The sequence below is a fragment of the Canis aureus genome, chromosome 8 (genome assembly GCF_053574225.1).
Source record: "Canis aureus isolate CA01 chromosome 8, VMU_Caureus_v.1.0, whole genome shotgun sequence".
NCBI classification, from domain to species: domain Eukaryota; kingdom Metazoa; phylum Chordata; class Mammalia; order Carnivora; family Canidae; genus Canis; species Canis aureus.
In genome coordinates, this window is record NC_135618.1 from 67,431,631 (window position 1) to 67,449,035 (window position 17,405).

The following is a 17,405-nucleotide window of genomic DNA, read 5'->3' on the forward strand; positions in this document are numbered from 1 at the left end:
ACTGCAAGGAAGGAAAGACAAAAAGAAAAATCTTAACAGATGGCCACAGAAAAAGGAATGACAACTCATTTCTGAGTACTGACGATGGACTTCTCAAAAGCAACAGGCCAAGTCAGAAGACAACAGAACATCTTCAAGAAAATAACCACTAACCTAGAATTCTCTACCCAGCAAAAAGTACCTTTTAAGAATAAAGATGAAGGAAAGATGTCTTTGGACAAAACCTGAGTTAGCCACCGGTACAATTTTCATTGTTAACCATCGTAAGATGCCTCTATTTAAAACACACATTAAATGGGGCACTTGGGTGGCTCAATGGTTGAGCATCTGCCTTTGGCTCAGGGCATGGTCCCGGGATCCTGGGAACCTGCTTCTCCCTCTGCCTGCCTCTCTGCCTTTCTGTGTTTCTCATGAATAAATAAATAAAATCTTTAAATAAAATCTGATAGGATTCAACGAGGGTATGATATAGAACAGTCCACTTTCTTGTTTTCATCACTAATTGATGCCTATTTTGTCCTGTGTCACACATCAGCCCCCTATTCACAGATACTCTGCCTGAAGCTTTACTAAATACAGGACAGCTAGAGAAAACAACACAGTGCATCTAGAAAGTGTACTGATCACTAAGCCCTGTGGCTGAGTAAAACCGGAGAGATTTATATTTGTACCATATCTGGTCCAGAGAAACTGCAGAATTTAGCTACATAGCACACAGTTTCCCATCCAGGGACGTATTAAGGATTGTCAGCCCTTTGAACGTCTTCCCAGCTTGTGAGATTATCAAATCCTCTGAGCAGATCTCTACCTCATTTGTTTAAAATAACATTTAAGAATTGCTTTGGTCAGGGCCTGTGCCACTGGAGAGAGAGAGGTGATGGAGTCTCTGCCTCTCATCTTTGGCAGCAGCAAAGACAAAGACATGCAGAATACGAAAAAATTGTGTGGAGCCCTCCATAGGAAGATGAGAAAGGGGAACCAGCCCCTGCCAAGCAGGGAGTGCTGGGGGAGGTCATTCTATGTGGACAAGGAACATGGACAAGGATATGCTGAAGAGGCAGATGCATTCAAGGCCAAGGGTGTGCTTCTATGGGATGTTTGCTTTAGGAGAGAGAGAAAGAGCTAGGGCCAGACTAGAAAAAGTCTCACCTGCAATTGCTCAGGAATTTGAACTTTACCTTGTGGGCAATGAGGAGCCAAACCTAATCAGATTGGCTTTTTGAGGAAGCTAGAAACTCCGGCACTAGAATAGAAAATGAGAAGGAATGGGAAGAAGCAGAAAGGAGGCATCTATCTAGAAGCTGCTGAAATAGTCCAAGGGGAAAAAAAACAAAAAAACAAAAACAAAACAAAAAAAAACACCAAAAAAGACATAGTCCAAGGAGGTTTTATTCTAATGTGAGCCCCCTGCAGGGGGCTAGCATAATGCCTTAGGCAAAGCAAGAGAACAATGTTGGACTGACCCTACCAAAAAAAACCACCTAAATTTCTTACAAAGTGCTTTCCTGCTTTCTAAGACAATTCCTTCCTCAAGATAGGTGTGGGGAGAAAAAAATAAAAGGCAGCCACACCACCATATACTCTCTGATAAAACTACCAATGCCATTCTAATACACAGCTAAAATGCTGAAGATTCTCCTTGTCTTCATATTATCACATTTTTCACTGATCTCAAGACACTGGTGGAAAGAGTTCTGAAAAAACCTGCAAAGCAAATATGCTGACCAGAGGATGCCATATATACATATTTTAATAACAAAACCAAGGAAAGACTTCAATATGTAGATTGCACCAGTTCAGTGTTTCTCCAAATAATCTAGTTTCAGATGTGCACTGATTTTTATCCACCAAGATACAAATCTTCAGTGCATACTCCCAACAACTGAGGCCTGTCCCAGGAGTTGAATGCAATCAATAGCAAAGACTCGGTATAATATTTAAAATACAATGGCATCTACCCAATGCATTCCCTTTCAAAATTCCAGCTGGGTTTTTTTTTTTTTCTTCTTGCATAAATTGACAAGCTGATCCTAAAATTTGTGTGGACACTCGGGGACCCAGAAGCCAAAACAATCTTGAAAAAAAAAAGAACACAGCTGGAGATTCACACCAATTTCAAAACTTAAAATCAAACTATGGTAACAAGATGACATGGGAACAGTGTAAGGCTGGACATACTTAGGTCAATAAAATAGAATCGGAAATTCATAAATAAACCCTTATATTTATACCACCTGATTGAGTACAAGAGCACACAATAACTTAATGAGAGAATAGTCTTTTCAACAAATGGTGCTGGGACAACTGAATGTCCACATACAAAAGAACAAAGTTGAAGCCTTACCTCACACTGTACACAATAATTACTTCAAAATGGGTCATGGAAAGTTAATGCAAGAGTTGAAATTATAGAACTCTCATAGAAAGAATATATAGGAGTCTTTATGACCTTGGGTTTGGTAATGGTGACTTAGATATGATGCCAAAAGGGTAAGTGACAAAAGAAGTTATATACAAACTGTACTTAATCAAAATTAAAAAGCTTTGTGTTTCAGAGGATACTATCAAGTAAAAGACAATCCACAGAATACTTCAAAACCATTGGAAAATATCTGATAAGGGATTTGTATACAGAATATATTAAAAAGTCCTACAATCCTCAATTTTATCTATAGAGATATAAGATACAGACATCTTTACATCTACTTATAGGTAAAGGGAATTTTTTTAATGATAAAGGGGATTAAGAGGTATGAAACTCTGGTTATAAATAAGCACAGAAATTAAAAGTACAGGAGAGAATATAGTCAATAATATTCTAATAATGGTGTGTGGTGACAAATGGTGACTCCACTTGTCATGGTGAGCAATGAGTAATGTATAGAATTACTGAATTACTGTATGCCGGGAACTAATATAACATCGTATACTTCAATAAAAATGTTTTTAAAACTCCTAAAAATTAGTAGTGAAAAGGCAATCAATTTAAAAATGGGCAAAGGATTTAAAGAGAATTTTCTCAAAAGAAAACATACAAATGGTAAGTACATGAAAAGATGCTCAACATCATTAGTTATCAGAGAAACATAGATCAAAACCACAGTTAGATACTACTTCTCACCCATTAGGATGATTAAGATAAATATGACAATATCAAGTACTGGTGAGAATGTGGAGAAATCAGAACACTTAGACTTTACTGGTAGGACTATAAAATGGTTCAGCCACTCTGAAAAACAGTTTGGCAGTTCATCCAAATGTTGAACACAGAGTAGCATTTGACCCAGCAATTCTCCACTTAGGTGTATTCTCAAGAGACCTGAAAACACAGGTCTACATAAAAGCTTGTACATGAATTTTTATCAGGAGCATTATTTACAACAGTCCAAAAGTGAAATAATTCAAATGTCTATCAATTGATGATGAACTAACAAAATATGGTATGCCCATACAGTGGAATATTATTCAGCAATAAAAAGGAACGGAGTGCTAATATATAACACAACATGGATGAACCTTGAAAACATTATGCTAAGTGAAAGAAAAACCTGCATATTATATGATTCCATTGCTATGAAATGTCCAGAATAGATGATGTCCATATAGACAGACTATAGATTAGTGATTACAAGGGCTGGGGAGAAGGATACAGGGAATGACTGCTATCGGTACAGGGTTTCTTTTTAAAGTAATGAAAATATTCATGCTCACTTCAGCAGCACGTATACTAAAACTGGAATGATACTGGGGCACCTGGGTGGCTCAGTCAGTTAAGCATCAACTCTTGATGTTGGCTCAGGTAATGATCTCAGGATCATGAGATCAAGCCCCAAGTCAGGTTCATGCTGGGCATGGAGCCTGCTTATGATTCTCTCTCTTCCTCTTCCTCACCACACACGTAGGCTCTCTCTAAAAAGGATAAATAAATAAAATTGGAATGATACAGAGATTAGCACAGCCCCTGCACAAGGATGACACACACATTTGTGAAGTGTTCTATATTTTTTCTAGCCATTTGCAAGGGCATGGATAGAACTAGAGAGTGTAACACTACATGAAATAAGTTAGAGAAAGACAAATACCATACAATAGCACTCATATGCAGAATTTAAGAAACAAACAAGCAAAGGGAAAAAAAGAGACAAACCAAGAAACAGACTCTATACTATAAAGAACTGATGGTTACCAGAGCGGAAGGGGTGGGGAAATGGGTGAAAGAGGGGATGGGGATTAAGGACTGTACTTGACTCGATGAGCACCGGGTGATCAAAATAAAAACTTAAGAAAAAAAAATCGTTCTAAAATAAGATATTAACAATCAGCTTAAAAATTATTTGGAAAAACAATGAACCAAAAACATCATCACAAAAGGTGGGATGAACAGCATAGGGATACCACTCTATGAAGATTTTACCCTTAAATAATGCCAACCTGTCATATTCTTTCTAAATGTATACAATAAGATCGATTTGATCTTAAAACTTTAGGTTAAGGGATCCCTGGGTGGCACAGCAGTTTGGCGCCTACCTTTGGCCCAGGGCACGATCCTGGAGACCCGGGACCGAATCCCACATCGGGCTCCCGGTGCATGGAGCCTGCTTCTCCCTCCGCCTGTGTCTCTGCCTCTCTCTCTCTGTGTGACTATCATAAATAAATAAATTAAATTAATAAATAAATAAATAAATAAATAAATAAATAAATAAATAAATAACTTTAGGTTAATCTCTTCAGTCTGATCAATAGACTGTTTTTTACAAAGTCTAGAGCTATTCGGGCACCTGGGCTAACTAACACCAAAGCAGAAAAAGCACATGGTAAAAATGTGAGCTCTAACAAGTGAACCAGAATGGTTTTTGAGGGATTGAAGCAAACCATGCTTGAAACTGAGTCTCTGACTTATATTTTAAACTACCGATCTAGGACCATTATTAATCATTGAAGCTTACAAATTCTTGGGAAAATTAATAAAGAGAAATCCAACTAAAGGGGACTAAGGATGCCAGGAGGGGAGGCTGGAAGGCGGAGACATACTACCCAACGCCAATCACAGACCCCTTATAGAAGAATCCTTAACAGGAAAGAATCCTCAATTACATGCCAACACTGAAATGTACATGCATCCCTTACAAGAAATGGACCATCCCAGCAACTCAGCCAATGAGAAACCCTTATCACTCTGAACTCTTTATACCACTGGACTTTTGTTCAAAACAATCCCTCTCAACTTCCTTGTTCTCCATAAAATAACATTCTTGTCCTCTATTGGACTTGCCTATGGTTTTATCATAGCTTGCTTGTCCTGAACTGTAATTCTGTTATTACCAAATAAAACTATTTTTGCTGGTAAAACAAATGACTTTTATTTTTAAGGTTAATGTACTCAAATGTTCCCTTAAAAACACTGAGGTTAACAGCAGGCTAGATGGCAGGAAATCTATGAATTTGGTGCTGGAAAGGTGTATTTTATCTAGTAAGAAAGGAAGAGAGCAACCAGCCCCTCAATGTAAAAATGCAGTTGCAAGTTCTGAGCCAAACATTATAAAAACATATATCCAGCCTTCCCAGGTGATGTGTGAAAAGAAGCACATTTATTTGAATGAGGTTTGTATCTTTGTTAGAATGTCAATCATTAGCTCCCAGTCATAGTTAATGAGTTACTGCTAGATGCATTCTATCAATGATCGAACTGAGGCTGAACTCACAGGCAAGGAAGACCGCACAACGTGGAGTGGAAAGGAAATGTAGATAGACTCACAAATCAACAAGAATATTCTGAGTCAAAGAGAGATACAAGACAATACTCATCAAATTTTAAACCCAAATCCAAGAAACAAAGGCCAGAGATAAATCTGGCAGGCAAAAGAACCCTTTACTTATTAGTAAAGTGAAATTTTTTTAGACTTTTAAAAAAAATAATTAGACAAAGAGGTATCCAATTTTTTTTCATCCTCATTTTCTTTTTTTTTATTGGAGTTCAATTTGCCAACATATAGCATATCATCCACTGCTCACCTGGGTCAAGTGCCCCCCTCAGTGCCCATCACCTCGTCACCCCAACCCCCCGCCCACCTCCCTTTCCACCACCCCTTGTTCGTTTTCCAGAGTTAGGAGTCTCTCATGTTCTGTCTTCCTCACTGATATTTTCACTCATTTTCTCTCCTTTCCCCTTTATTCCCTTTCACTATATTTTATATTCCCCAAATGAATGAGACCATATAATGTTTGTCCTTCTCCGATTGACTTATTTCACTCAGGATAATATCCTCCAGTTCCATCTGTCGAAGCAAATGATGGGTATTTGTCGTTTCTAATGGCTGAGTAATATTCCATTGTATACATAAACAACATCTTCTTTATCCATTCATTCTGATGGACACTGAGGCTCCTTCCACAGTTTGGCTATTGTGGACATTGCTGCTAGAAACATTGGAGTGCAGGTGTTCCAGCTCACAGAGGAAGACACAGACATGGCCAACAAGCACTGAGAAAATGCTCCATCCACATCACTTGCCATCAGGGAAATACAAATCAAAATCACATTGAGATACCACCTCACACTAGTGAGAATGGTGCAAATTAACAAGACAGGAAACCACAAATGTTGGAGAGGATATGGAGAAAGAGGAACCCTCTTGCACTGTGGGTGGGAATGTGAACTGGTACAGCCACTCTGGAAAACTGTGTGGAGGTTCCTCAGAGTTAAAAATAGAGCTGCCCTATGACCCAGCAATTGCACTGCTGGGGATTTACCCTAAAAAGTTATCCAATTTTTAACTGCACTCAAGTTTTCCTGCCACTTATTTTCATTTTAAAATTCAGTTCAATCTTCTGAAAAGTTACCTCTGAATAAATAAGATTTATTTATTTATTTTAGAGAGAGTACATGAGAGCATGAACAGGAGGAGGGGCAGAGGGAGTGAGAGAAAATCCTCAAGCAAACTCCCTGCTAAGCGTGGAGCCCAACGTGAAGCTCAATCCCTGAGATCATGACCTAAGCCAAAATAAAGAGTTGGCCCCCTAACTGACTAAGAACCCAGGTACCGCTAAGAACCTGATTCTTGATGAGGAACAATGCTACTATTACATGCTAAAGAAACCGGCGGTAGGGTGGGGAGGGAAGTAGTGGTAAGAATGTTCCAGCAATGCTAACATGCCATTTCCACTAATTTAAAAGCTGAGATACTGTGTTCCTGGCCCCTATTTGAGTGGAGGTTTAAACATACAAATGAATACACTACAGAAGACATGCACAATTAAATCTCAAACTGAAACACAATATGTATCTTTACCGTATGATTTGCATTCAATTTTTGTAATACGAGTGGGAATTCCACATCTAAAGATCCAAACATTTTAATCTCACATTAAGGGGGAAAAATAATATGTACAAAAATATACAGTAACTTTGTTTTTCTTAGTTTGCATTCCCACGTCTAGACAAGCTTAAGGACTATTTTAATATGCTACTGGGGCGATAAAAATACGTAACTTATGGTGTGTATTTGAAATTTAAAAAGACAAAAAAAATTAAAAATTTTTAAAAAATTTAAAAAATTAAAAAAGACAAAGAATCATAAGTTAGCTCTTTTATAGGAGCATATTAGGATTATGAATTTTGATCCCATTTAAATCTATACCCTGTACAAAATACAGGCAAAATATATAAACAGTAACTTGAAATTTTTAGATCTTTTCTAAAATCACACTAACATTTTAATAGAATTATCTCCATATTTCTCTATTCTTAGTATGTAAGTTAGTATGTAGTACTAACATCCCATACATCTGTCTCTTAGGAGTTTTGAAAGAGAATTTATCTACTACCGTCATATCAATATTATAACAAAGGCATGCTACACAGTGGCAAGAGGTGAGGGAGTAAATTCCTGGATTCACTGATGAAAGGAATCAAGGAACAGGAAAAAAGGTCTGGCAGAAATTCAATAATGGAGCAGGGACCATGTGCTGGTCTGATGTGCAGATGCGACACTTATAAACAAAAGTGCATAGGGGACGGAGATGGAAAACCAAAGCTACAAATGCCAGCTACCTTCTAACAGAATCTGGGCAAACCTGGAAGTTCTCACAGAAGAGCCACACTGTTCTGAAAAATTAAGTAAACACTAAAAGCATATTTGTATTATCTGGAGTCACCAAAGGAACTAAAGATAGAAACTCCGGGGCGTGAAGAAAGGCAGGAAAAGGTACTGTCAATTTTTCAACCTAATCTCTTCTGTACTACTTTACTATTTATTACCATATGCAGGTATTCCATTTTTACGAACATTTTAATTAAGGAAAAAATAAAATGACATCATTAGATCTCCTTATGTATACAATAGACCTGTTTCTAATTTGAAAAACAAATTATAAAATGTTAGTATGATCCCATGACAATGAAATATAATGACAATAAAATGATAGTAATAAACATTGATACAGGCATAGAACAAAATTACCTGATGGGTTAATGGGGCAGGAGCAAGGGGGAGGGGAAGGAGCAGACAGCTTTCACTTTCTATTGCAAAAACTGTAACTTCAAAATTGAATATATATTACTTTTGACAGGAATCCTAAAGATAGAAGAATTAAACTAAAACATGTATGTCTGGAAAAAATAACCGAGAAACAAAATCAGAGTAATAGACTAATAGCAGTATTTCTCAGAGAAAGAGAGAATAGGCAGGGTTTTTTTCTTTCTTCATATTTTCCTAGGGTTCGCCCCAAATAATGTACAAATGAAATGTATTCCTTTGTAGCAGAGAACTTGTATTTCTTACAAATGCTTTTTAAGAATATATTCGGATGAAGATCTAATAGAAGTATGTTGACTTCCTTAAAGGCATCCAGCTTTATGAAATATCAAAATACAATATTTCATCAATCCTAAGGCCTGTGTCTTAACCTCTCTGAAATCAAGATGCATCTTACAATCAGTCTGTCATTGCCTGTACGTGTGTACAGATCAAAAGTACCAGCATTAAAACTTAGAGAGACGATGAAAGGTAAACAGAGAGTGACCATATGACCCAAAGATTCCACTCCAAGGTATATACCTCATAGGAACTGGAAGAAGAGGCTCAGTACATACTTGCACATCCATGTTCATCACAGCATTATTCACAATAATAGCCAGAAGGTGCAAAGAGCCCAGGTGTCCATCAACTGATTAATGGATAAGCAAAGTAGTATATCCATGCAATGAAGTAGTCAGTCATAACATAGAAAGAAATCGACACATGCCACAACAGGAACAAACCTTGAAAACATGCTAAGTCGAAAGAAGCCAGACTCAGAAAGACAGACACTGCATGATTACACTTTTATGAAATATCTAAACCAGGCAAATTCATTTAAAAAATAGATGAGAAGCTACCAGGAGGTTCAGGAAGCGGGAAATGATCAGTTATTACTTCATTACTGACCTTCTGTTTGGGGTGATTTAAAAAAAAGTTTTGGAAATACATGGTGGTAACAGTTACACAGCACTAGGAATGTAATTAACAACACTGAATTGTATACTTAAAAATGGTTATAATGGTAAATAGTTCTACATATATTTCACAACTTTTAAAAATAAAATACACCAAAACCCATTTTACACCTACATGGGTGAATTGCATGGTGTGTCAACTGTATCTCAATAAAGTGGTTTTTAAAAACTAACAGAACTAAGAATGGCCCATTCTTCTAGAAAAGAGTGCATGGTCAACACTATTTATGGCACAGTATGCAGAAATACACAAAATATTATTGATTTTGTGTCAAACAGCTGATTCAGAGAGATGAATACTGAATATGAAGATATTTTAGGAATTCTTTCATCTATATTGCTTTTACTTTTTAATTACAATGCACAAAAATACTACAGGATAAAAATTTATACTTAAATAAGTTACCCTTTCAAGAGTATACATAAAAATGAGAGATAATAAGAAAGCTCTGTCAGGGCACCCAGGTGGCTCAGCCAGTTAGGCATCCAACTCTTGATTTTGACTCAGGTCTTGATCTCAGGGTTGTGAGTTCAAGCCCCACTTAAAAAATAAAATAAAGAGGGATCCCTGGGTGGCGCAGCAGTTTGGCGCCTGCCTTTGGCCCAGGGCGTGATCCTGGAGACCCGGGATCGAATCCCATGTCGGGCTCCCGGTGCATGGAGCCTGCTTCTCCCTCTGCCTGTGTCTCTGCCTCTCTCTCTCTCTCTCTCTCTCTCTCTCTCTGTGACTATCATAAATAAATAAAAATTAAAAAAAAATAAATAAAGAAAGAAAGCTCTGTTGTTTGGTTCACAGCATTTTGCTTCATCTAGGGGCACCTATAATGGCGCCATCTCATAATCAATGTGCATACGCCACTCACAGCACCATATACATACATGTCTGTGTGCATACACACGTATGCATACAGACCCTTTTCCTAAGCACCCTGTGAAATTAAACATACATTTTCATTTCAATACAGTAATTTCTGAAGATTAATAAAAAACACAGGGAAGTATATTTAAAATGAATGCCATTTTGCCAATTCGATGTGTATGCTATTGCAAGTACTAAAAGAAATGCACTGGCCTCACGTGGAGGTATGACAAAGCAGAAATCTAATATAGATATAATGTCTATTACTCATTTGCATCCATGACTCAGAGTATTTTAAACATACATATGGAAACCAGAATCTTTTCATAACTAGACTACAAACGAGAAACTCATGCCAAGATGTGACAAACACAAATCTTAAAAAGCTTCCCAGATTTAAATTTTCCATTTAAAACACAACTATTTTATCAATGCTTTGATGTAATCTTGAAAATGCAGCAACCACCAAATTTAAAATCCCAGTAACATTTTCTGGTTTTGATGATGGTTAATCACTTGTCCAGTTAGTGGTAAATACACACTGCATGACACATGCAAGTTCAGAGAAAATTCATGTATTCTTGGAGGTGATTATTGGGATTTCTTGCTACATTAAAAAAAAAAAAAAGAAATTTGCAGGGGATACCTCTGGACACAACTTTTCAACTGGAAGAAAAGCATTCCAAGACTTTCCATTTTTACAATAACTTGATCCGTTTGGTCACTATAGAAGTAACATATGCTCATCAAAGAAATCAAAGTAACTAATAAAAGCACCCATAATCTCACCACCTCTTCCATTGTTTTCATATGGATCCTTTCGTGTATGTCAGAGGGTGAGCGATGAAGTGGCTAAGGGTCCATCCAGTTCTAGAGTCTAACTTGTAGCTTCAAGTCTTGCTTCTTCTACTTACGGCCAAGGGGCCATGGACAAACTAGGCAATAGTTCTATACCTGTCCGTCAAGTAGGAATAAGAAGAGTAGCTCCTTCATCAAATTTTTTACTATAATGATCCAACCCTGCCTTTTGCTACCTGCCTCTTGCACTTAATAACACGTGTACACAGTTTCCATGTCATTAAATATCCTTCTATAAAATGTTGAAGGGCCACAATGAACTCCATTACACGGCTGTTCCACCATGTATTCTGATCCCTACAGCCAGGTACTTGAATCAATTTCAATCTTTCTGTTATTCCAACAAGGCATTTATACAAGGAGACCAGGAACAACTAGAAAGCAGATGGTCTAAATCTCAGCAACAGTGACACTACATACACACAGACCAGGCCATTAGCCCAGAAGATGGCTGTTGTGCTTCCTGACCACCTTAGTCACCTTAGTTTTTGTCTTTTTTTCAAGTTTGGTGTCCAGCCTTCTAGCCATTTTATGAGTTCCCAAAAACCTTCCAAAATTCTCTTATGCTTAAGTTAGCCAAAGTCCATTTCTGTTGCTTATAACCAGAACACTTTACTGATACACAAGACCTCATTCTCGCCCATAATATTCCATTACACACACAGTACACAACCAACCAACCTTCCCAGGTCAGCTATGTCCCAGGAAGCAGTCAGTAAAACCAACAGCTATAATGCAAAGCACAAAAGTTCTCCAGGAGAAATTTTTATTCTGGTGAAAATTCTGCTACGAGACTCTTCATGCATTTATAGGCCTGGGATGCTACAATTTCACTTGTGCAAAATTACACTGAGTATATAAATCTACAGAAACACCAATCCAATCTTTCTCAGACAAAAAAAAAAAAATCAAATTGCAAATACTAATATTATTATTACTAATAATAATTACTAATATTTATATGTCACACATTATATGCCAGGCACTGTTCTAAATACTATACCTATTAGCCATTTCATCACTGCAATAATGTGTACATACTATCATTATCCCGTGATATGCAAGGAAAGTGAGGCATCAGAGAGACTGAGTAACTTGCCATAGGTCACATAGCTATTCAGGATCTGAACACCGGCAATGCAGCCTCAAAATCTATGTTCTCAACTGCCATATATACTGTGACTTGATTTCTGTCTCAGAATGACAGACTTTTAAATTATGATCATATAGGGATCCCTGGGTGGCGCAGCGGTTTAGCGCCTGCCTTTGGCCCAGGGCGTGATCCTGGAGACCCGGGATCGAATCCCACGTCAGGTTCCCGGTGCATGGAGCCTGCTTCTTCCTCTGCCTGTGTCTCTGCCTGTCTCTCTTACTGTGTGCCTATCATAAATAAATAAATAAATAAATAAATAAATAAATAAATAAATAAATAAATAAATATCATATATTAATTACATTTTCATTTTATATATCATAGTTGATATGTGAATGGCAAGAGTCTATTTTTTTTTAGATTGATTGATTCATGAGAGACACAGAGAGAGGCAGAGACACAGGCAGAGGGAGAAGCAGGCTCCATGCAGGGAACCCAATGTGAGACTCCATCCTGGATCCCAGGATCATTCCCTGAGCCAAAGGCAGACGCTCAACTGCTGAGCCATCCAGGCGTTCCGGCAAGAGTCAACTTGGAACGCAGATGGACTTCAATAAACACTTCATCTTTTACCATAGCTTCTCCTGCTAAGACTATGATCCCAGGGCCCTGAATCATGTATCATTCCCCTTCCTCCAGCAACAAATGCCAAGTGCTGTTCCCCTTCTAAGCCTTTACTCAAGCTATTTTCCATTATCTAAAATGCCCTCTGAACCCATCACCCATCTACCTATCTCCATCCAGTAAGGCAATGGCAAGCTCAAATACCACATCCTCCACAAACCCTCCGCAAGCCCATCCAGATGGAATGATTGACTCTGCCTGACCCCATATTCCTGAGATTCTTTCTGCCTCCAATAGAGCATGTGTTGCAATCTGCTAGTTTTCTTCCCAATCCCTCTCTTCCCAATGTAAGATTCTAGGAAAGCAGAAACTACATCTGATAAACTCCCTTCTTTTGTGTGGTATTCTCCAGTGTACAGAAAAAAGTTATCGCTGGAAGCAGTTACACCATTAATGACTACAGAGGTGAAGGGAATACGAGGTGTTGAAGCCTATTAGCATAGACTAGCCTGAGGAAGCAACAGGAAAATATCCATGATCTAGAAAAAGCCTATCATGTTTAACTACTCTAAACCCTTATAAATTGAAATCTAAAAACCTATCATTACGAGATACTATCGTTTGTGGAATTTTAACGTGTATCTCAATAGGTCCTTTTATGGTCTGAGTGTGCACACTGTGGAAATGAACAAGGAGATTTTTTGGAAAATATTTAAAATATTTGGTAAATACCGAGAACACAAGGTCACAGGAACCACGAAGAAAGAGCCTAAACTCTGGCCGTCACTACAGCAAGCAGTGAGGGGACCAATGGTAGGCAAATCAGCTCTCTCACTCTAAGAATCCCATTGCCTTCTACATCTCTCGTCTTCCTTCTATTGGTCTTTCTCAAGTGATTTATGGACTAAATCAAAGCAAGGAAGCACTTTGCATTTTCTGAGTTATCCTGCTCATTGCTGCAGTAAAGATGAAATATCCTCCTTGCATTTTTCCCATATTGGATAAGTAAATATGGAAAATGATACGATGAAATCCACATAATTATAGTTATTAACCAAAAGGAATAAACTGTAGATTCTATATAAGTTTTGGGGAAAGGTACATTCCTACAACACCAGGCAACTCACTGCCCACATCACCTGCAGATCAAACAAAGGAGCTCTCCCATGCCATTTGCAGGAACAGAATTGGAAGCCACCCTTCCCACCTGACACATTAACTCTTCTGCCACCACGAGGAACCCTTACCAGCAGGAGCATCTCAAAGAATGCATTCTTTTCAGAACACTAAAGCCTCACTTTTATTCCTTTTTAAGATTTTTATTTATTATTCATGAGAGACACACAGAGAGAGGCAGAGACACAGGCAGAGGGAGAAGCAGGCTCTCCACAAGGAGCCCAATGTGGGACTCAATCCCAGACCCTGGGGTCAGGCCCTGAGTTGAAGGCAGACACTCAACCACTGAGCCACCCAGGCATCCCTCTTTCTTAAGATTTTATTTTTAAGTAATCTCTCCACCCAACATGGGGCTCAACTCACAACCTCAAGATCAAGAGTCATGCGCTCTACTGAGCTGGCCAGGCATCCCTCACTTTAAAAAATATCTACACTGATATCTGTCTAATCAGGCTTGGTCAATTCCTTATAATCCACACTCATTAGGAGTTCTTAGAAATCCCTTGCACCTAACAAAACAGGAAAACATCTATTCTCAGATACAGAGAAAATTGGGTACTCACGACCTCCAACAGTCCCCAGTGGAAATGATCTTTCTGTTCCATTTGCAGGGCTGCTTGCGCCAAACAACATCCAGTTATAGGAAGCAAACAATATTAAGCTGGTTTCAGCCTTCCCAAAGCCAATTCCAAAGTGGCACCAAATGGTATTCCCAGAGAAAAGAAGTTACCCTTAACAAAATCTCACTCATTCTTTTGAGTATTAGTAACACCACCAGGGTAGTGAGACATTTGATTGTCCACCTCATCAGCAAACTTACTTGCACTTATCTACCTGGCCCAGAAAATATGTGACAAATCTGCCAAAAGCATGACAAGGAGAAAAAGTGAGGGTGTTCATCTAATTTGCCTCACCGAGAACACTATCAAAAGTCATTCTTCTTTTAAAAAGAAAAAAATCATTCAAAACGGACATCTCTGGGCAGCCCCGGTGGCGCAGCGGCTTAGCGCCACCTGCAGCCTGAGGTGTGATCCTGGAGACCCGGGATCGAGTCCCATGTTGAGCTCCCTGCATGGAGCCTGCTTCTCCCTCTGCCTGTGTCTCTGCTTCTCTTTCTCTCTGTGTCTCTCATGAATAAATAAATAAAATCTTAAAAAAAAAAAAACCCAGACATCTCCAAATAAAAAGTTTTAAGAAAATCCCTTGAAAATATGTAAAAGGTACTAACAGAACACAGCTGATCACAGTGATACTCACACCCCAGTCACAACCTAAAAAACACTTGGCCATTGTTGCTGTGCACAGTCTCAACAACTGGCCCATACCAGGCATTCCCTGTTACACACTTGTACTCAAGACTTCCAATTTTTACAAGAGTAATAGGCTTTCTCATCTTGAAAAGAATCATCCCTTTAATAAAGGATAACAACATCTAAAAGAAAAAAATCTTTTTTAGAGATATGCACATGTCTGGAGGTATGTATGCACAACATGTGACGTCAGACAAGTTGAATAAAGATCCTTATGTGTCTATGTAGCTACACATGCCTTCAGTCATGGGCCCTTCTGTTAACTTCAACCTCGGACTCTAGCGTCTCTCCAGATGACCTGCCCACAGGGTGACACAGCTAACATCTCAGAGGTTAAGTTTTAGAGTTTCTAAGAATAGAGCTACACTAGAGAAGATGACTTAAACATCAGTCAGATGGATAAGTTTCATACCCAGTGACCATATCAACCAAACTAGGGCACATTTTGAAAAAAGAAGGATACTATTATTAATTCTGCCAGGACAACAGGTTTAAAACAGAACTGTTCCCAGCAGAAACAAAAAATACAGTCACTCTAGACTATGCCCACCAGATAAAACGGATTTTCTACTTCCAAGAGATATTTCTCCGGTTCTATAGATGTGAAAATATGCAATAAGTCACCTCCTTTTAGGCATGTTATCTGATGATGAGAGAACACTAGGAACCAGGGGGAAAAGGAAGGTAAGATATGGCTAAGACTTGAGATATACTGTCCAATAAAGTAATGTACACACTGAGAATACTCCTGCTCATCTGGGATTTGCAAAGGACGTGGTGGTATTGTCCATGAGACATCACTTTGCAGAGCCATTTTTTTCAATTCAGTCACTAAAGATACAACTGTAAGCCTAAAGAAATAAGCACTGCCTTAGTCAAAAGAAAGGGTTAATAAGAACCATGGATCAGATTCAGAATCTACACGATCAACACATTTGTGATGTGAAGAGATTAATTTTTCCTAATTGATACTGAGTTAGTTTCACTTAATTTTAAGAAGTTGAAAATCAGTCTGCACGTCTGGAAATAAGATGTTAAGAGAATATGATGATTTCTCACAGGCAATTATTTCCCCTCTTCTCTCCTCTTCCACACTCTGCTATACTCTATACTCTACCATGTGATACTGGGGCAAGGTAGGGCTCCCCAACCTCCAGCTGGCTGGTCCCTGTTCACATCTGCCAATGGGAAGTCCTAAAGAGAGGAAGAGATAAAGAAGAAGAGGAGGTTTCTTGCCTATTTTCCCATTTCTGTCAGCATCATTCCAGCAACAGCTGAATTTCCATGCAGAAATCTATCCACAAAGGTGCTTACAGATGTGTAAAATGACACACATTCAAGGACATTCACTGCAGCATCGTGTGTTAAAGTGCAAAACCACAGACACCCTACATGTCCATCAAAGAGGGTCAGGTGATTTAACATAAATAAGGCAATGATGGAGGAAAAAAGGGACATAAGACTGAAAGAAAACACACCAAAATGGTAGAAATCTTTTTTTTTCTGCTAGTGATAATAATTAGCATTTTATTTTCTTCAGTATGGAACCAATAATAAAGCCCAAGTTGAAAAGCTGCATCTGGTTATAGACTCCTTGGTATAAATGCTTACATAACACAAATGTATGTGCCCAGGGATATTGGTAGAAGTCTTTATCAACAAATACATAAATTTAAATGTTAAACTCATCAATTAAAAGTCAGAGAAAAAAAATAAAAATAAAAGGCAGAGAGGAACAAAATGGATAACAAAACATGATTCAACTATATTTCGTCTACAAAGGATTAGTTTTAGATTCAAATACACAAATAGGTTGAAAGTGAACAAATAGAGGGGCACCTGGGTGGTTCAGTCAGTTAAGCATCTGCCTTTAGCTCAGGTCATGGTCCCAGGGTCTTGGGATCAAGCCCCACATAAGGCCCCTTACTCAGTGGGGAACCTGTTTCTCCCTCTCCCTGCAACTCCCCCTGTTTGTGCTCCTTCTCTCTGTAA

At 38.4% G+C, this 17,405-nt stretch overlaps 1 protein-coding gene and 1 non-coding gene across 3 annotated transcripts in view; one reads left to right on the forward strand and one right to left on the reverse strand.

The window, feature by feature from the left end:
* The window catches only part of SMURF1 (SMAD specific E3 ubiquitin protein ligase 1), a 112,918-nt gene that overhangs the window by 69,580 nt on the left and 25,933 nt on the right, over nucleotides 1-17,405 (reverse strand). The gene's annotated exons all lie outside the window — the stretch shown is intronic.
* LOC144319801 (U6 spliceosomal RNA) lies at nucleotides 3,905-4,006 on the forward strand. The gene has a single exon (XR_013385514.1). It is a non-coding gene; the product is annotated as a U6 spliceosomal RNA (small nuclear RNA).